The 21,038-nt window shown below is 42.5% G+C and overlaps 1 long non-coding RNA gene across 1 annotated transcript in view; it reads left to right on the top strand.

Moving 5' to 3' along the window:
• LOC148783763 (uncharacterized) overlaps positions 1-18,013 on the top strand; it is an 83,226-nt gene extending 65,213 nt beyond the window's left edge. Inside the window, exon 2 of the long non-coding RNA XR_016046230.1 lies at positions 17,784-18,013. This is a non-coding gene — a long non-coding RNA (uncharacterized LOC148783763). The remainder of the gene's footprint in view (positions 1-17,783) is intronic.
• Positions 18,014-21,038: the final 3,025 nt, after the last annotated feature.

Here is a 21,038-nt window from a genome sequence, read left to right as displayed (position 1 = left end):
CACATGCCTAACCAACTGAAGGACATCTTTTCACAAACATTGACCGGTGAGGCCTTGAACTAGCATCAGAAAGCAATGTCCGCTCGACAACACATCATTCCAAAGGAAATATTCAACCTATTCTTCTCTCATTACGGCGGGTCGACACCGATACCTCTCTCCTTGGGCGAACTCAGTGAAACAAAACAAAACCCAGGGGAATCCTTCGAGGATATCATTGGTCGATTCGGTGAGGCGGTAATGCGGGTCATAGAATGTCGACTTATAGACCCAACCAAGATCTTCATAATCTTTGAGAATGCTGCTCCCGAGCCAGCCAATGTCTTATCCTCTACTCTTTCGACTCCATGACTGAGCGGGTGGTGCGACATGAAAGGGTTAGAGGGACACCCCTCAGAACCAAGCCCGACAACAAGCCGATAACAACTCCCCAAAATAAGAACAAAAACAAGACGAATGCTTCCGATCAGGTTAATGAGATCATCATTAACGAATCGGCCCAAGGTTTAGCTACTCAATGCAATAATCAGAATCAAAACTGAAGGGGTCAGCCTAGAGTCAATGCTCAAAATAATAATCAAAGTTGAAAGGATAATTTCACCCCTCTCAAAGACCAATTAGAAAAAGTGTTGGAATTACTCTTGGCTAAGAATATGGTTTATCTCCCGCCACCATCTGAACCACCATTTCAAGTCACGGATAAGAGAAGGTGGTGCAAATGGCATCAAAACCATGCTCATGATACTCAAAACTACAGATGTTTGAAATGGGTGATTCAAGGGTTAATCAATAGGGGGGATGTCACTGTCGCACCTATAAATCAACCTGTCGAAAAGCCTAATCAAAAGATGAGTATCTTCACAAATCCTTTCCTTAAAAATATGGTAACAACGACCGAAAAGCCAGGAGCTCAAGACAACTCAAAAGAGAACATAGTTATTCACGTTATTAAGTGTGGAGACGAAGAAGAGGATCCCAATCAGTTCATATTGGCTTGTGATCATCACTTTCAAGAACCCGAAGAAGATCTTTTGAGCCTCCTAAGAGGAAGCCCATCTTCTCCAAACCTCGATAACCTTCTCAAATGGGACCAAGATAAAGAATATGACAAACTAGAGATTGATACAGTCAGGACCAATGAAAAGGTGTCATCTTCCAAATAAGGGGTCAACACCCCAAAGTCTCCCATTACTCTTGCTAGGGCTGACCCTATCGAGCTTCAGGCAGGCGAGGTTGAACCTTAATTTGAAGAGGTCGAGTGTTTAAACTCATTCAATTGATGGTTGATTCTCTTGATGAAAGAATGGAAAACACCTCAAAAGCCAAACAACCAGCAGGGGCGGCAGATCCCGAGTCGAATAAAGAAACTCAAGGATCTGCAACCACCTATGATCTATCGACTCATCTCAGGAAGATCCAGGCTCAAATCTCCATCTTGGAGCTACTTGCCAACTCACTACCACACAGAGCCCAGATCAAAAGGGTTCTCGCTAAGACACACATTCCGAGCAACACACAGCCGAATGAGTTTTGCAGAATGATCAACCAATTGATGGCACCAATGCTAATCATGTTCACAGACGATGACCTCCCGATGAGCTTCAACCGACTCCATGTCAAACCTCTACGCATCACCATTTTCATGTAAGGATATGAAATACGTAAAGTGCTTGTTGATAATGGGGCATCCTTAAACATATGCCCTATGAAAATAGTGAAGTAGATAGGAAAAAGCTCGGATGACTTCGAGCCGTGTTAACTAACTATCGCCTCATGCCACGGGACCAAATGACAAGCTGAAGGCATACTACCTCTCTCACTCAAGATCGGCCCTACCATCCAAGTGATAAAGTTTTATGTCTTTGACATAAAGCCTTGTTTCAACTTGTTGTTCAGAAGACCATGGCTGCATGAAAACCTCGTGGTCGCCTTTACACTCCATCAATGCCTCAAATTTCCAACTAAAAATAGTGTCACAAAGGTATGTGTTGAACCCCCTGTTTTTCTCAATCCTAGTATACATAATGGGAACCTAGTTGTAGGAGTCGAGCTCGGAAAAATCCCGCTCGCTTCCTTCGAGCAAGCTGATTTTGCCACCTTACGCCTAGAGGCTGGCGACCCTGTTCTTAAAATTTTGTAAATTTCTGCATCGATGGATGACACTATCCAATGTCAACATCGATACAATTTCAGGTCCCTTGAAGCTTTGCACATGCTCTTCTCCGAAGGATTCCAACCAAGCCAAGGCTTGGGTAGTGAAGGGGCAAGGCGTAATAGAGGCAATCTCTAAATCATTCAAAGCCAAAACTGAAAAAAGAGATCAAAGAGGTCTCAGGTGTTCTCTCACCTTATTGCAAAGTTGGATGAAGCCTTCAAGCTATCCTGGCTTCGTATCTGGAGGCATTCAAAGCCTCGATCCTCTTGATGCCCGTCCTTCAAAATGGCCTAAGGTGATTCTTGAATCCCCAATGGGGAATAACTCTTCTTCCACATCTCAACACATACAAGAACTGGAAATTGATGACCTTTTTGAAGACCTGGATTTGAAGGTATGCACAATCGCCTCTAACACAACCAAGCATACTCATCCACCGATTCAAACCTAAGAACAGAATTTGTTGATGACTCCCCTATCTTGAGAATCGCTGAAAGCGTACCAGCGGCACCTTCAAGTCTCGGTGCCAAAAAACGGATTGGCGCAAGGTGGCCATCTAACCACCCTGCACGTCTAGTCCCCAACATTTCTCTCGCGAGTCTCATAAGGGACACCTCTTGTGTTATTTCAAAAACTGTAAAAAAATCAAAACATGATAAAACTGATTATAATGAAAAATAATTTTAAAAAATGGCGAACACTCAAGTTAGCCCGATAACAGTGTACAATACCTAGGATGACGAATTGGATGACAAAAACGAAGATCAAGAGAGCTAAGAGTACGATGAAATCCCTCAACCTAAGGAACTTACTTCCTATGTTGAGCAATTGAAGAAAAGGTTCGATGATGACCCAACAGCTATCATCGAAGAGACGATCGACATAAACCTAGGAACTGAGAAGCACCTAAGGTTAACCAAGATTGGAACCTCCCTATCTCCTAAGGAGCGAGAAAATATGATTTCCTTTGTCAAGGAATATCGTGATTTCTTCGCTTGGTCATATGATGATATGCCATGGCTAGATCCCACCTTGGTGCAACATCACCTAATATTCAATTAAGGGGCCAAGCCTGTAAAGCAGAAACTCCGACGTCAGAAGACCCACCTTAAGTTTGAAATTAAAGAAGAAATTGTCAAGTTACTCAAAGCGAAGTTCATTACCCGTGTCGATTACTCAGAACAGTTGGCCAACATAGTGTCGTACCCAAGAAAGACGGGAGGATCCAAGTGTGTGTTGACTACAGAGACCTCAACAAGGCATGCCCAAAGAACAATTTTCCATTACCAAACATAGATGCCTTGGTCGACAACACTATGGGGCACGATATGTTGTCATTCATGGATTACTTCTCAGGTTACAACCCAATCTTCATGGCAAAAGAAGACCAGATCAAGACTTCGTTCATAACGCAATGGGGTACTTACTGCTACAAAGTCATGCCCTTCGGCCTCACAAATGCAGGGGCAACTTATCAGCTGGCAATGACTAGCATCTTCCATGACTTAATGCACACCATCATGGAAGACTATGTCGACGACATTCTGGTCAAGTCGAAGACCATGCTTGATCATCTCACCATCCTGAGAACCATTTTCGAAAGGTTCCAGAAACATCAACTCAAACTCAATCCAAAAAATGTGCCTTTGGGGATGAATCTAGAAAATTACTAGGCTCTATAGTAAGCTAAAGAGGCATTAAGGTGGACCCATCCAAAATAGGAGCCATCACGTAAATACCCTCTCCTCAAAACATCAGAGAAATTCAAGGGCTGCAAGGTCGCATACTAGCCATAAGGTGTTTCATATCACAACTAGTAGACAAGTGCACGCCGTTTAATAGACTACTCAAGAAAGATACCCGTTTTATATGGAATAATGAGTGTCAAGAAGCGTTTGATAAAATCAAGGACTACCTCACCAAACCTCCCATCCTTAGTCCTCCTAGTCCAGACAAACCCCTGTTCTTATACATATCAGTGAGAGACAAGACCAAGGGGGCAATGTTAGGACAATACGATGACCATGAAAAATAAAAAATGATATACTACATCAGCAAGACTATGGTGGACAATGAGACAAGATACACTGATGTGGAGAAGCATTGCTTGACACGTGTGGCCCATGCAGAAGTTAAGACACTATGTCTTATCTCATTCAGTCAAGCTCATCTCAAAAATAGACCCACTCAAGTACCTATTGGAGAGACCAGTCCTGAACGGACATTAAGCGAAGTGGAGAATGCTATTGAGCGAGTTCAAGATCGAATATATTACTAGAAAATCGATCAAAGGACAAGCCATTGCTAACCACTTAGCTGAACACGCACTGTCAGATAACACTCACATCAACACAGATCTCCCTGATGAGAACCTCTTCACAATTGAGGAATTAATTTGGGAGTTATACTTCAATGGTACAAGGAATGAATACGGGTTAGGTATAGGTGTCATACTATGCTCACCCAAGAAGATTTTAATGACAACAGCCATCAGATTGAATTTCCCATGTACCAATAATGTTGTTGAATATGAAGCCTTGATAGCCGAGCTCGAGAACGCCATGGGAATGAAAATCCAACAAATACGAGTGATTGGTGACTCCTTATTCGTCATAAACCAAGTTCAAGAGATTTTGGAAGGTGAAAGAAGAAAAGCTCAAGCCCTATCTAGAAAAGGTGGAAAAGATGATGATCATATTTCAATAAAATCACCTTTCGGCATGCAACTAGGTAACATAATCGGTTCGTTGACGCCCTTACAATCCTTGCTTCAATGGTTGATATTCCTCCAGAAATCACCACACTATCATTCTATATCAGGAACAAACATGATACTTCCCCACCAAGGATCGAAGAGGAAATAGAGTAAGAAAATGAGAATGATGGGGAAGTGTCTCTCGTGTCTTCAAATGAGCTAGTTAAGGCAAAACCATGACTCCACGATGTTTTGTCCTTGCTGAAAGATGGATTATACCCTGAAGGAGCCACCAAAAAGGATAAAGAAACCCTTCGAAGGTTTTCTATGGGATTCTTAGTAAGAGGTGATCTCTTGTTCAAAAAGTCCTTTGATGGCATCATTCTGCGGTGTCTTGATTAGCCAAAAATCAACCTAGTACTGACAAAGTTACACAATAAAGGAGGTCATTCTGGCACAGTCGCCTTAGCTTAGAAAATCAGGCACCAAGGCTATTACTGGACTACCATAGCTGAAGATTGTTGGAAGTTCATAAAGATGTGTCCCAAATGTCAGCTTTATAGAGACCTCATCCATACACCGTCTGTACCACTCAACTCAACACCGCCTGTATGGCCCTTTGCCATGTTGGGTCTTGAAATAATCATAATGATCTCACCAAAAGCCTCAAACGGCCACCGTTTTATATTAATTTCTACAAAGTACACCAAATGGGTAGAGGCCACATCATTTGTCAAAATTGAGGGACAAAATGTTGCCTGTTTCACAAAGAACAATATTATATTCAGGTTCGGTGCTCCTGAGTCAATCATTAATGACAATGGATCCAACATCAAAAATGAAAAGGTCTCTAAGGTGTGCAAAAATTTTGGGATAACGTAAAAATTCTCCTCACCTTACTACCCTCAAGGAAATGGACACGCAGAGGCTACAAAAAAAGGACTTCTCTTAATTATAGACAGAATAATAGAAGGTGGCAAAGATTGGCATGAAAAGCTAAATGACGTGTTATGGGCCTACCGGACAGTTGAGAAGAATCCTACTGGCATGATCGCGTACTCATTGGTGTATGGTATGGAAGCAGTGTTACTCATTGAGTTGACATACCATCTCTCCGAGTACTTATTCATAAAGATTCAGATGAGGAACAAAAGATCGAAGTATGAATCGCAGCCCTCGTTAATTTGGATGAAAGACGACTACGAGCAACACAAAATATTGTTGCTTACCAGCATAGAATCGAGAGGCATGTTCCTTTATAGTTCAGGGAAGGGGACATGGTATTAAAAAAAATCTTCCACACTTCTGTAAACCCATACCCTTTAGAAAAGTTCAAACCTAATTGGGAGGGTCCATTCGTGGTCACCCGAGTGCACACAGGAAATTCTTATAAGATCAAGAATCAGGAGAGGTGCGAGCTTGTTTATAGTGCAAAATCAAAGAGATCTTTAGAGAAAGATCCATCATATATAAACACCACAAACTGATTTTAAAAGAAGATGATAGAGAATTTAGGGAAAATCAAAGTACCGAGCTGATCTATTCTCAGATCAGTGGCAGGGCTAGCATTAATCCGAATATGAAACATGAAATAAAAAGCAATAAAAACTAATCTGATCAAATTAAAATAAGATAAAAGAAGAAAATAATTAATAAAAGAGTAAGAAATGATACCAAACCGAACCAGATGGCCCAGGACTCCTGAGCCTTCGAGGGCTCGCCCGTATCAGAACCGGTGCCCTCTTTGTCTCTCTTTCTCCAAGTGGTTATCAAGCCTTCACCTGGTTGAATGGTTTTTCTGATCTAAAGATAGCTTAGAAATAGGGTTTCTTAGGTTAGGTTTTTGTTTCTCAGGGCTCTCTCTCTAATTTCTGGCTTCCCACATCTCAGTTCCCTCCTTTTAACCTACACGTCCCCCCTTTTTAAGAGGTGTCCCTAGTCTCCCACATGCCACATCCTTCCTAAACAAACGAACCTCAATTTTATTTTTCTTAGAGACCTAATAGGGATGTATAATAGCTAACTACTAAAACATGGAGATTTGCTAGGTGTGGAATGGATAACTACTAAAAGCTGCGGATTTGCTAGGTGTAGAATGGATAAATACTAAAAGCTAGGGATTTGCTAGGTTTGGATCATAGGATGGGACCATGGATTGTGGTGGTCTATGGTTTAAGGGTCTACTAAAATAGTGTGGTCCTATGGAATTAGGAAAATCATGGAATTTGCCAATTTTAAAATGGGGTGTATCCAAAAGCCCCTCTTTGACACTCTCTGTCCTTCGAGGGACAAGTGAGTGGCAAAGAAGTATACACTCTTTGGCGCTCCCTATCCTTCGAGGGGTATGTAAACGTCAAAGATAATGCAGACATTTTAAATTTCTTTATGAGGTTATGTGGTCAGAGGGCACACCAACTAATCCTTGCTCACCCACCTAGGGCATTTTTCCTCCTAGGGTTTTCGGTGTGATATGTCGATGAGTTACACAATCTTGAAAATCGAGTTGGATTTTTTGGCCTTGCCACTTAACTTCAGGGGTTTTCACAATTTCAAATTCTTAAAACTAGCATTTCCTTTGATTTCATTAGGATTTCTTAAGGCTTTCTATAGGTTTTTCCTATTTGGGAAAAGGTTTGTATGGGAAAAAGGCTTGTCTGGCTAATTCTGAAGAGAGAGAGATGAAGAGATGAGGCGACAACGTGGTAAATCATCATTTATGGGTGTCCAAGCTCCTTCGTTTTAGAATATGCTTTAGATATTTTTAAAAGAGGAAGAGATTCGAAATAGAACCCAGAGCAAGGACAGATTGCGATTTTAACAAAGAAATTAAAATTTTTGAAAAAATAGACATATAGTGAAAATTTTGAAAGGACAAATATATTTTGTAAAACAAATTTTGATTAGTAGTTTTAAGTCCTACAACCATAGAGCCGTCTAAGCAGTTTAACGTTATGCAGTATACTCATACAACCGTGGAGTTTTTATTATTTTTCATTATTATTACTATTATTTTTTTGATGCCCCTATTGGGGCTTACAGTTTAACCACTTGTGACCCCTTTGGTGGACCCTATGTGAGCATATCAAGTCTTTGCTTGAATCTTCGGGATGAGGAATCATAAGGTATTTCCTTGTCTTCCAACCTCAGCTCTTGCATTTCAATGCAAATGAGAGTTCTTTGAAGCTTTCGAGCAAAGCATAGTCTGCAAAATATAGGATACTACCCCTGGGTGTTCAGAATCTCTTTGGATTTTCGATTTCGTTCCTACACCTTTCAAAGCTCCAAATGATCGAGGACCTAAACAATGTTCCATCAGGCTAATGCTCATTGATTTTTCTCTTGACAACATTTTGACTCGGTAAGAAGGAAGATAAGATGTTTAAAGAGAAAGGACTTTGGAGAATAGAAGGAAGAAGAGAACTTCTTCTTTTTCATCACCCTGGAGTCCTTTACAAGTGTTCAACCCAGTAGCCTTTTTTCTAACGCTTGGGGTTCCTTTCGAATTTTCAGCCCAACGGATTTTTTTTTTTATCGCTCCGGGGTCGCTTTCAGGTGTTCAGCCCAGTAGATTTTTTCCAATTCTTGGGGTTCCTTTTGGATTTTCAGCCCGGGAAATTTTTATTTATTTATTTTGAAGAAGAAAATAATGACAAAGGAAGAGGGGAAGGAGGAAGAAGAGTCAAGGGTGCCCCTGTTTTTTTTTTTTTTTGACAATTAGCCATAAGATCATGAAAGAATTCGATCATCTTTCCCTCCTCCAAGTGGCAGGGAGGTTCCAATATCAGTCTTCTTCTGATTTCCCTTAACCTAGGTTGGCATCCAAAATCTCTTTGATAATGGCTGCTGAATCTCCATTGAACTTTTCCTTTAAACTGCTCCACTTGAACCTTGATTTTGCCTTTAAACTGCTCCACAAATAAGTTCATTAGGGTTTTCCTGTTAATGGAGTACTTTATGTTACACATTAGGCATTAATTCCTTTTGAAGTGTGAGACATGACTGCCTCATTTGATTATTTGTAGGGGTGAGTGATCACCCAACTCCTTTTGGTTATCTTTATCATTGCAAATTTCAAATTGCTTTTCGGAGGTTAACTCCGTGGTAGGCTCCTTCTCAATGCTCGAGCTTAGGTGAGACTCTCACACAAGAGGAGTGGTTGAGTTGTATTAGATGGCCTTACGGCATGTTGGGAGTCAACGAATAAGATTTCAATCTCATTAGTTGCCCCTGTTGTATTAAATGGCCTTATGACGTGTTGGGAATCAACAAATCAATCTCATTAGTTACCTCTATTGTATACTCTTCAAGAGAGGAGTTTGCCCCTATTGAATATTTTGATGGGGTTGCCCCTGCAGGGCTTTCTGTTCCGTTGGGAACTTGTTATTCACAGGATGAATTCTCTTGACATGGTGGTGCTCCGGTTATCAAAGTTGTGCTTATGTCATTAATGAACTTTAGAGAGCCTGCTTCTTGAGGGGGTAACATCGTCTGATTTTCAATTTCCAATTCTTAAACCCAGATTGGTGGATCATTCAAGAAATCTTGTGAAGGTGGCCCGGGTGGCCCCCTTTGAATTTCCAAAGGTTTGAGCTCTATCAACTTTAGTGAAGATGTCAAATCTTTGACAATAGTCAAATTTGAGCTCATTGCTTCTCCATCATCTATAACTGCGTTCACCTCGAGATGACTCGGTTAAATCCTCTAAGCTTGGCTTCTCATCCCATATAGGTGGGTTAGCGAAGAAGTTTAGTGAAGTTGGCCCAGGTGGGCCCCTTAGAATTTCAAAACGTTCATCTTCTTTTATATTTGAGGTGTTGGCCCCTTATTTGGAAGCGTAATGGGAGACTTTGGGGTGTTGACCCCTTGTTTGGAAGATGATCCCTTCTCGTTGATCTAGATCACATCAATTTCAAACACGTCATCCTCATCATATTGATCCCACTTAAGTGGGCCCCCTCACGAGTTATTGTCCTAAAATTAAGGTTTTTCTTGTTGTTATGGGATTGGGAATTCATAGCTTCAAAACCTTGGTTGAGCTTATGCTCGAGTTCATATTGCTCTTACGAGTTTGATTCATTGCCACATACGTATGAACCATTTGTTGTATTAACTTTGAAGTACGTGCTGAAGGGTTCGTATGCCCTAGTGGGACTCTTGATGATGGGGATTTCTTGTGCCATTTTTTGGAGTGTATCTTAGAGAGGAATTCCATATGCAATACCCCTTTCTTCGATTGTGGGCTTAGAGCTAAGGCTATCATCACTGCTTTGATCTTGAGTATCCTTAGTCATTAACTCCTAAGTGAGGTTATGCTGGTTTTGTTCTTCATATACTGGACTTTCCAATTGATTTTTTCTTGTGCTCCAAGAACTTTGCGGATGTTCTTCGGGTTTGGGCACGGCTTGTGATTCTCCTGATTAATTAGGTTGACATCAATATTTTTTGTCAAGACATCTAGAGTTTCTGATTCTTCTTTGCCGTCAACATCTTCCTTTTTGAAACTTATCATGCCGTTATCGATGAGATCTTGAACTCTATGTCTAAAAGCTCTACATTCCTCAGTGACATGGGCATAGTTTTGATGCCAATCCATCGAGATGTATCGCCTCCATGGAAAGGAAGAATCTTGGCTGCTGTCAGTAATTCTATGAGCCTTGCCTTAAGCAACTTCTTGATGACATTGATCATAGGCTCATCAATGGGAGTGAATTCCCTTGGTGTGGAAGTCTGCATTCTCCATGTGGTAGAATAAATTTTTGTCCTTTCTTGTGAGTGGTTTGTAGAAGGGTTGCTTTTCTCGATCGTGTTCACTTCTCTTTCTTGAGAGGGTTTTTTGGCTGCGGTTTTATCTTCCTTGGCTCACTCATATCGCAATATTCTTTCAAGCATAACATCAAATGAGTAAGGGACTGGCCCCATACTGAAGAACATGACATATTCTAGAGTCATGTTCTCTAATGCCATGCTTACCTTCACGGCTTCAGAAAGTGATGTTTCAATAACTCGCATAGCGGCCTCTCTAAATCTGGTTATGAACAGGGAAGGAGACTCACCCGACTTCTGCTTGGTGGAACTCAACTCACCAACGGTAACAGGTCTTGGCCTTCCTCTGCTATAACGGGAGGAAAATTACCTGAACATTTCATTAAGAGTTGTTTGAGGGTTATCGTTCATGAATCTTCAGTGTCACATCAAGGGTTCTTCTGATAAGCTATGCTAGAATATGACCTTAAGTTGGTTGGGTCGGTCTTGTAGTGTGTGGACCATCAATAAGTAGGCGTTGATGTGTGCCTTAGGATCCCCTTTCCCTGAAAATATGTTTATGAACTGTGGCATCACAAACCCCATTGGTAGATCTTCTAGGTTTCCCATAATTTCTTGTACATAAGCTTTAGGAGTTGATAAATCCCGTATTCCCATTTTCTCTAAAGAGTCTTAGAGGTGTTTGATACAAGCAACTTGAACCGTCGTTATAGCTGTGAGCAGGCTCGGTTGTATGGTCAGTGGAACCTAACTTTGTGGTATGTGGCTCGTATAAACTGGTTGTGGGGCCCATGTAGCGGGTTGCCGCAAGGACTGAGCCTGAGGAATGTGTTGAACTTGATGTGTCAATTGTCGGCTTGTAGACTCAAACGAGTTGAATTGGGTCAGACTATACCCATTACTCAGAGGTTGCACACCTTGGTCAACGCCGTGGGTGTAACACCACGAGTGACGAGTAGCGCCATGTGTGAAGTTAAAGAGAGGCATTGCCATTTGGAGAAGAGAGAAGAGTCGGGGGCAACGCCGTTTGGAAGAGAAGAAAGAGCAACGCTGTGTTTGGCACTACTGTGCATGAAGTAAAACTGCCACCTGCCCGCCACACACGCTCCACTTGTCCTCATGTTTTCCACTTGTCCAGCTTGGGCTGCCACCCAGCCAGCAATACTTAAGCCTTCCCGCTCACTCTGACTTCACTTCTTTTCTTCTTCATCTCTCTCTCTCTAAGACAAAAACTTGGTGAAGTTCTCTCCCTCACTGTTGGAGCAGCCATTGTTGGAGTTGAAGAAGACTGCAAAAGAAGATTTAGATGGCACCATTGATGTTTGAGTAAGTGGATCCACCACCATTGCACTACTATCATGAGAATACATGAAATTGATTGCCTACAAGATGAGTAATAAAAAGTGAATATATTGTAGTGATTCCTATGCCCTGTTTCACTAAAATTCGTTCCTTTTCTCTATGATGAATTTTGGTGCCAAAAAATGAATGTATGGCTTACAAATTCTGTAGAAAATGTATGTTTATGTGTTTATATTGTGAAGGAACATTTATTATGATGTTATTCACTATGAATTGAACATTATGGAACATGTTCTTGAGCCATGTAAAGTGTTACTGTGAAATTCCAAGAACATGTATGTTTTTATAAGAGGCTTTTGAACAGTCAAATGAGGTCCAATTGACCTCAAATCACTGCCATTAGAAAGATATGTGAGTCTAGTAAAATTTTCATGTTTTCCCATTTTGAAATTCCTTACAAAAGTGAAGTTATGTTCCAAAATATATAAGTATGCCACTGTTGGTTGTTCTCCCTGGATATTTCTATTGTCACTCGATGTGGCAAGCCCGGCCATTTAATTGAGAACTACCTGATGACGAAGCTCGAAGCCAGACCAAGGACTCAAGGATGGGTATTTGCACTTATGTAGCAGGGAGCTAAAGTCTCCACCTCAGTGATTAGAGGTACGCTTTTTCTTAGTAGTAGAGAAGCTAAAATCTTGATTGACCTTGAGTCCTCTCACTCTTTTGTTGCACCTCATTTTGCATGTCATCTAAATATTGAACATTCATTTCTAGACTACACCTTAGTAGTGTGCACGCTTGTGGGGGATTCGATGGAAACTGGTATGGTATACTAACAGTGTAAGGTTTTGCTAAAGAGGTGTGCCTTGCCCATAGACTTGATACTTTTAAATATTCAGGATTTTGATGTTATTTTGGGCATGGACTGGCTATCCACACACAGTGCCACTGTTGACTATTATGATAAAACTGTGACCTTTAGACGCCATAACGTTCCTGAACTGCACTTTGTGGGTATCAGGGATGCTCCCCCTCTACACTTTATTTCTTCCCTTTGGGCTTCCCGTTGTCTAGCCAAAATATGTGTTGGATACTTAGCCTATGTAGTAGAGAATCGAGACGTCCAGTCCAAGTTAGAAGAGATACCTATGGTAAGAGAGTACCCATAAGGTTTCCCAGAGGAGTTGACCTCTTTGCCTCCAGTCAGGGAAATTGAGTTTGTGATAGATGTGGTCCTTGGTATTGCTCCCATCTTAAAGGCCCCATATAGGATGACCCCGGCGGAACTGAAAGAGCTAAAAGAACAGTTGCAGGAGTTGTTAGAGAAGGGGTCCATCCGACCTAGTGTATCGCCTTGGGGTGCACTGGTTCTTTTTGTGAAGAAGAAGGATGGGTCCATGAGACTTTGTATAGACTATAGGAAGTTGAATCAAATAACAATGAAAATTAAGTACCCTATGCTCAGGATTGATGACGTTTTCGATCAGCATCAAGGTGTCCAAGTGTTCTCCAAAATCGATATTTGAACGGGCTATCATCAACTGCATGTCAAGGAGGAAGATATCCTCAAGACCGCCTTCAAAACCTGATATGGCCATTATGAGGTTTTAGTAATTCCATTTGGACTGATTAATGCCCCAGCTGTCTTCATGGACCTGATGAATAGAATTTTTAGACCATTTCTGGATGATTTTGTTATGGTATTTATTGATGACATTCTAATATATTCAAAGAGCCTCAAGGAGCATGAGCAGCATCTAAGAGTGGTCCTTCAAGCTTTAAAGTCAGAAACATTATATGGCAAGCTGAGCAAGAGTGAGTTTTGTCTTCCTAGTGTGGCCTTTCTTAGGCACATTGCTTATAAGGACGAGGTTGCTATCGACCCTTCTAAGATTGAAGTTGTACTCAAGTGGGGAAGACCGATGACTGTGACAGAAGTCCATAGTTTTTTGAGAATAGCAGGGTATTATAGACGCTCTGTATAAGGATTTTCAAAGATCACGCTCCCTCTGACTCGCTAAACCAAAAGGATGTGAGATTTGTGTGGTCAGATGACTATGAGAGAAGCTTTCAAGAGTTAAAGAAGAGACTGACCACGGTTCTGATACTGACGTTACCCGAAGGGAATGAGGACTTTACAGTCTATACCGACGCCTCTCATAAAGGGCTCGTGTGTGTACTTATGCAGCGAGGGAAGGTCATTGCATATGCCTCCAGATAGTTAGAGCCGTATGAATAGAATTACCCAACTCATGATTTAGAGCTTACGGCTATAGTATTTGCCTTGAAACTCTGGAGACACTACCTTTATGGAGCCCAATTTAAGGTGTTTACGGATCATAAGAGCCTCAGGTACCTGTTATCCCAAAAAGAGTTGAATATGCGACAAAGGAGATGGGTAAACCTGTTGAAATATTATGATTGTACCATTCAGTATCACCCAGGCAAGAATAATGTAGTAGCGGATGCTCTGAGCAGGAAGCCCGTAATATCAATGGCTCATCTATTGGTCTGAGAGATGAAATTATTAGAAGATGTAGTGGGATGGCATCCAGCTCTGCCCCTATGTGATAGGGTAAGTATGACAGCTTGTATAAGGGTAGAACCCCATCTTTTTCAATAAATCCAGGTGGCACAAAAGAAGGATCCGCTCTTGTTATGCTATACATCCTGGGGGTAATAAGATGCATTAGGACTTGAATAAACTTTCTGGTGGAATGACATGAAGAGAGAAGTAACGCTATTTGTTTTCCAGTGTTTGACATTTTAGCAAGTGAAAGGTGAGTATTAGAAACCTACTAAGTTGTTGTAGACCTTGCCCATGCCGGAATGGAAATGGGAACACATTGCTATGGACTTTGTCTCCGGTTTGCCTGAAATGGGTTCTGAGAGTGATAGCATTTAGGTTGATGTGGACCGACTGACCAAAGCTGCCCACTTTTACCGATCCGCACGACCTACACCTTGGATAAACTGACCCAATTATACATCAAGGAGATAGTGAGGTTGCATGGAATACATGTCAGCATCGTGTCCGACAGGGGCACTAGTTCACCTCTAGATTTTGAGCTAGTCTACAATTAGCCTTGGGAATGAGTCTTACTTTTAACACTACCTTTCACCCCCAGACTGATGGGCAATCAGAGAGAACCATTCAGACCTTGGAGGATATGTTAAGGGATTGTGTTATTGAATTTAAAGGAAGCTGGGATAATTATTTGCCTCTGATAGAGTTTGCCTATAACAACAGATTCCAAGCTAGTATTGAGATGGCGCCTTTTGAGGCCCTGTATGAGCGAATGTGTAGGTTACTTATATGTTGGGACGAGATTGGTGAAAGGAGCTTTTAGAGTCAGAAATTGTTCAAGTGACCTCAGAGAAGATTTATTTGATTTGAGAAAGGCTCAGAATAGCTCAGAGTGGGCATAAGAGTTATGCCGATAACCGAAGAAGAGACTTCGACTTTGAGGTAGGTGATTGGGTATTCTTAAAGGTGTTGCCAGCTAAGGGAGTTATGATATTTGGTAAGAAAGAAAACTTGAGTCCATGTTATATTGGACCTTTCGACATTCTAGGAAAAGTTGGAGGCGTGGCATATCGACTTGCCCTACCACCAGAGTGAGCAAACATCCACAACGTCTTTCATGTATTTTTATTGAGGAAGTATCAGCCCGACCCATCACATGTTTCTGAGATACGAACCGATTCCGATCAGAGAAAAGCTAACCTTCATCGAGCGACCAATTGAGATATTGGACAGGAGGGTGCAGGTGTTGGGTAACAAGGAGATCCCTCTGGTTCGAGTGTTATGGCAATACCATTCCCAGGAGGAGTCGACTTGGGAATGGGAAGATGTGATCAGGGATAAGAAACCCAGTTTGTTTGATTAGTAGAGGTATGATTTTGAGGGAAAAATCCTTTTTAAGGGGGGGATGATGTAAGGACCACGACTTTCTGACGTGTTGAAGTATGCTGGCAAGTCGCAGGCACAAGTCAGTCGTTGTGCTCAGTAGAGAGAGAGAGAGAGAGAGAGAGGTTGTGCACAATAGGAGAGAGAAAGTCAATCGTCATGTGCGCAAGAAATGTTGCTGCACGCGACACCACCGAGCGCGTCACTGCCACGCGTGACACCGTTGAGCGCATCACTACCTCGTTCCACTGTCTAGGGAAACTCTCTTGCATGCTTCTTGCATGACTCTTGGCACATGCATGCCCCATTGTTGCTACTTGTATGCCATGAAAGCCACTTGGAAGCTATTGTTTGCCACTTGTAACCCCTTGACTTGCCACCTATTTAGTCTATTTTCAGAAATCCTTTTAGTCTATTTTCAGAAAGAAAAAACCCCATATCAATATTTTGTTTGATTGGAAAGTTAGGAGCCATTTTCTAGACTATGCCAGGATTGTGAAGAAATTCCAAGAACTTTACATGTTTTTGTAATGAATCTTTTACTGCCCATTTCATATCCAAATGAGCTCAAACTAATTTTAAATGAAATATAAGTGATTCTACTTCAAAAATGGCTTTAAAACCATGTCATAATTCTTTATGGTTTAGAAATTATACTCCTTTTTCTGTAAAGCTGTCACTAAATTGATTGCAGGAAATTCCAAAACTGTTACAAGTTTTTGTATTGAACTGTTTACCAACCAAATCAGGTCAAAATGAGTGTAAACCACTTTTAAATGAAATATAACTGAGTCTACCACAAAAATAGTTTTGGAACTATATCACAATTCTCTATGGTTTGGAAATTATACTCATTTTTCTATAAAGGTGTCACTGTTGTGATAACAGGAAATTTCAGAACTATTACACATTTTTGTATTAAACTGTTTACTGACCAAATCATGTCCAAATGAGCCTAATGATTTGTATTTTTCTCTAGGTATATATGTGTACATTAAAGTATGCTCGATAGTGATAAGAATGCCTGATAATGAGACAGGCTCTGTTATGATATGAAAGTGTGTTGTAAGGTGTGCCCTGTAATGACATGTGGATATGACTATGATGCACATCCTATAGTGATATGTGTGCATGATTATGAGACAAGCTAAGCGATATGTGATTGCTCAGCATACCTTGAAGAATCTGCTCAAAAAAGAAAGTGCTCTGATGTGAATCTCATAAGCGGCACTACGAACGGGTTACCCGTTGGTAGTGTAATGTGATCGCTCTGATGTGAATGTGATAAGTGGCACTACACGAGGGTTACCCGTTGGTAGTGTAATCTAATCTGATAAGAAAGTTATGCTGGTAGTTGAGATCTTTCCTTGATCCAATGATAGGAAGGGTGTCAGGATGTGAGTCACATGGGAGGGTCACCCCCCCCCCCCCCATTGTGTTAGTACGGCGCTATGCAATGGGCCATCCATTGATAGTGTAACGCCCTCCCGTTAAAGAACCAATGAAGGTCGCGTCTTGCAAGGCCACCTCTTATCGAAAGCCTCAAAGCACACTGGGGACTGTGCATGTGTGCGTGAAAACATTATGAAATGGGCCATCCATTTGTCATTATTTTCCCTCCTAAGAGATGACAGAAATCCTATGCAATGGGATTGGCTTGACATGATGAATAAGACTTCTAATTCGGGAGTAGGTGAATTAAGGAGTGAGTTGGTTAATGCCTGCTAACATTGCTTATACTTATATTGCTTGTTGAATGCAGTTATGCTGATTTGTTATGATGCTCGTGGTGGAATGGTTTGATAAATTGCTAATTCATATGATATCTGCATTGTAATTTGCTCATCCCTAAAAAGAATCACTCACGGCTCATGGCTAGATATAGTTGAGACACATGGCATCTAGATTGACTTACTGGACTTTATAGCTCATTCTTTTAACTTTCATTATTGTAGAGTGATAGCCACAGGTCGAGGACAAGCGATACAGAAATCGCGACTAGTGGTTGGAGCCCACACTATTTTGCATAATGTTTTTCTATTCTATGGTCAACTTGGGCATAGTTTTTGTTTAATTTTGGAAGTTATGTAATGAATTGGGCCTTTGATGCCTGGAACTCTTTTGTAATACTTTGGAAAAATTTTGTACAGTGTATTTACAGTCTGAGGACTGGGTTATCCAGCTTTTTATGTGTGTGTGTTGTGGAAATTTTGTTTTCTTTCGTGGTTTGCTTTGATTACCGTTTTTCTAAAGCATTGAGCGCACTCCCACCTGAGTGATATTCGCTACCCTTGATCATGGTCCCACACTTTCCTCCAGCAGGTACGCTAAGGGTCAAGAGGCGGGGTCGTGACAATGCTAATCTGTCCCCCTTTGATTCTTTTGTTGTAGCCTCCGAGAGGTATCCAATGTCGGTAGTGGATTGACATTATGTGTGGGTTGAGAGGTGGCCATGAGTGCTGCACTAATTATATTCTTTGTTGGTTAGCGAGAGGGTTAGGCCTGCTGTTACGAGTCTGACCTCCCCTTATGTTTTGGACTTGTTCTCCTCCATGATGTCTCAACAAGCTTTCGATTTGAGCTGCATTTGTAATCATGTCGGAGAAGGTGATGGGGCTGGAATTCTCATCATGTGAGGAGATTTCTTTTCTCATGTTCCTTATGCATGTTTGTACGTCCTCAAATCTCGCCCATGGGGTTGCTTTGGCACATCGCGAGATCTCTCCATCTCTAGATGTATTAGCCCACGGACTCGTCCGAATTTTGAGCCATTATGAGGAGCTCTATGGCTTGAACGTCCAGCTTTGCTTCATAGAAGCGTTTATAGAATAGCTTCTCCATCTCTCACCAGGAGTGGACAAAGTGGGGTGGCAGGCGGGCGTACCACTTGAAAGCAGGCCTAATGAGAGTTTTTACAAACTACCAGAGCAGCAATCTGGGATCCGAAGCGGACTCTTGGCATGCAAACATGAAGTGGGCCACGTGTTACTAAGGCGAACCCGTGCCATCGAAGACCAATAATATCCCTTTTTGGTACTCGATTAGGGAAGGGGATTTGATCAATAAAGGTGGATAGGGCTTCTGGTTCACTTTCTTGTGTTTTTTACGCATGTAAGTCTTGGATGCTTTTATTTATCATCCATTGTACGTCCTCTTACGTGAACATCGATGGCGTAGCTTGAGAGGCTACATTAGGCTAGTCCTCAAGAGAGACAGGGGGATTCGGAGGCCTCGTGGCTTGGGCCAGAGGGCGAGGCTAAGGTCTTTCTTCTTCTCCATGTGGCGGCTCAAGAGGAGAGTTTGCCTCCTAATGGGAAGACACCGTGGGATGGGCGTCTTCAAGCCCTTTGAGCCTATCTAGAATGTTGTTTAGCATATTCTCGAAATGGGCCGTAAGGTTTTCTAGGTCTTCCCCGTCATGTCTCACCTCCATTACCTCGACCTGCACCTCAGAGTCAGGTAGTTCAACGCGTGGGGCAATCCTGTTCCTTTTGTGCCGCCATCCAACACCCCTGACAGCAAAGACTAGGGTTGCCCTGTTTGAGCATGAGATTTATTGAAGGTCCATGTGAATACTGGCTCTGAATAGCCTTGGGGCCGGATCGCCACTAAGCTTGATGCTTGAAGGCCTTGGGGCCATGGTTTGACCTTAATGGGGGGCAAGACGGCCTTGAGGCCTATCTCGTCCACTAGCTCATGATGGCCTTGGGGCTTTGGGTCAAGTGGGCTCACCTTGTTGTACTTCAAAGACATTGGAATAAACAATGACATTTGTCTCAGGCTCCTTCGTGTCTTGCAACGGGTGGAACCGGCTTTGCCTTTGTAGGTCTTTTGAAATAGAAGACACTACTTTTTGTTGAAGGGGTGGGACTTCCATCCCCTTTGCTTGTTTAAGCCGCAAGATCTGGTAAATCTTCCCCCTGAATTGGAAACATTCCCAGTCTTCTTTTTGACAGGTCCGCTTGATGGATGTGCCAAAAAATATGATCATTCAGACAGAGTGTGATGCCTCAGAAGTAGGGAGTCTATAGGCGGCTTTGGTGGCCAAGGGCTGTCTGAAAAAGAGGGGGGCTGACTGGTCGTCGCCAATGGAATCCTCCAGTCTCGAGCTCTACCCTGGGGGCTGGCTAGCCCATGCATGGAGGGATGGAGAGGATGGTACTTGAGGGGAACTTCTAGCGAGCGGCTTTGACGCAGTCAGCGGGACGGCGGATGCCTATTTCCTCTTTTCGTCGATAGCTTCCCTGGACCTGTATGTGTGTGCACAATCCACAGTGGTGTTTGGGGAATCTCTAGGTCCGACCCTTCATGCAGCAGGGGCATGACCATTGGCCATGCCCGCCCATTTAGTCAGGGAGTCCTTAGGGTCTGGCATGCAGGTGTAATTGTTATGAGACTTTCTAGTGTCCCAAAAGTTGTGTGCTCGTTTGCCTGCAGCCTTTGGGTTACCTCGAGCTGTAGAACTAGCATGCATGAGATGGGTGGCCCTACTACCATGTGTGTTGCGTTTGGGTTGGAGGAAACCTGAAGCAGTTGAGGAGAACAGGGTGGGCTGTCGCCATCCTCGACTCGTCATAGTGAGGATTATCCTATTAGTGATAATGTATGCGTAGGTGCGCATGGTGATTGGCAAGTCGCATGGGCTGGCATAGAAACTGCTAGAGCGTGGTGTGTCTATGGGGATGTCAATGCTAACAACACCCCTGTGTGACATGGGTGGGGTGACCTTATGATTACTCACGGCGGTGGTGGTCCTGCTGGGACTCACCAGACGAAGAGGAGTAGTGGTGCGAGGACCACGTTGAAGCTTGCGATTGGCAAGGTGTCCGCCAGTGACAAGGTGTTTACATGAGGGGACGGCTGTAGCGCCGCCCATGTAGTTGACATCGAGGGATTTCCCTTTGATGTTAGAAGAGTGGCGGTGAGGGGCTTGAGAGCCCATGTCCCTAGTTTTCCTAGGCAGAACTAGGATAGCAAGGCCAGCCAGGCCTCTCGAGTAGGATGTGGGGGAGGTAAGATAAGTTGATCCGCTCGCCACAGGTGAAGTCTCAAATATGGGGTTGTAGAAGTCCCCAATCTGAACAAAAGAGGGATAACGGGATCCCATTGCAATTTTAGAGAGAGAAGGTTGGTACCTGATAACAGTCCGAGCTAATAATAGGGTGACATGTCCCCAGTGGAGTCACCAATTGGTCGGGGCATGGTCTTCA

Source organism: Amborella trichopoda, chromosome 1 (assembly GCF_054954075.1).
Source record: "Amborella trichopoda isolate Santa Cruz 75 chromosome 1, AtrichopodaSantaCruz75HAP2 v2.0, whole genome shotgun sequence".
Lineage (NCBI taxonomy): Eukaryota > Viridiplantae > Streptophyta > Magnoliopsida > Amborellales > Amborellaceae > Amborella > Amborella trichopoda.
The sequence above is the reverse complement of the archived record's forward strand: the minus strand, read 5'-3'. Positions and strand labels throughout refer to the sequence as shown.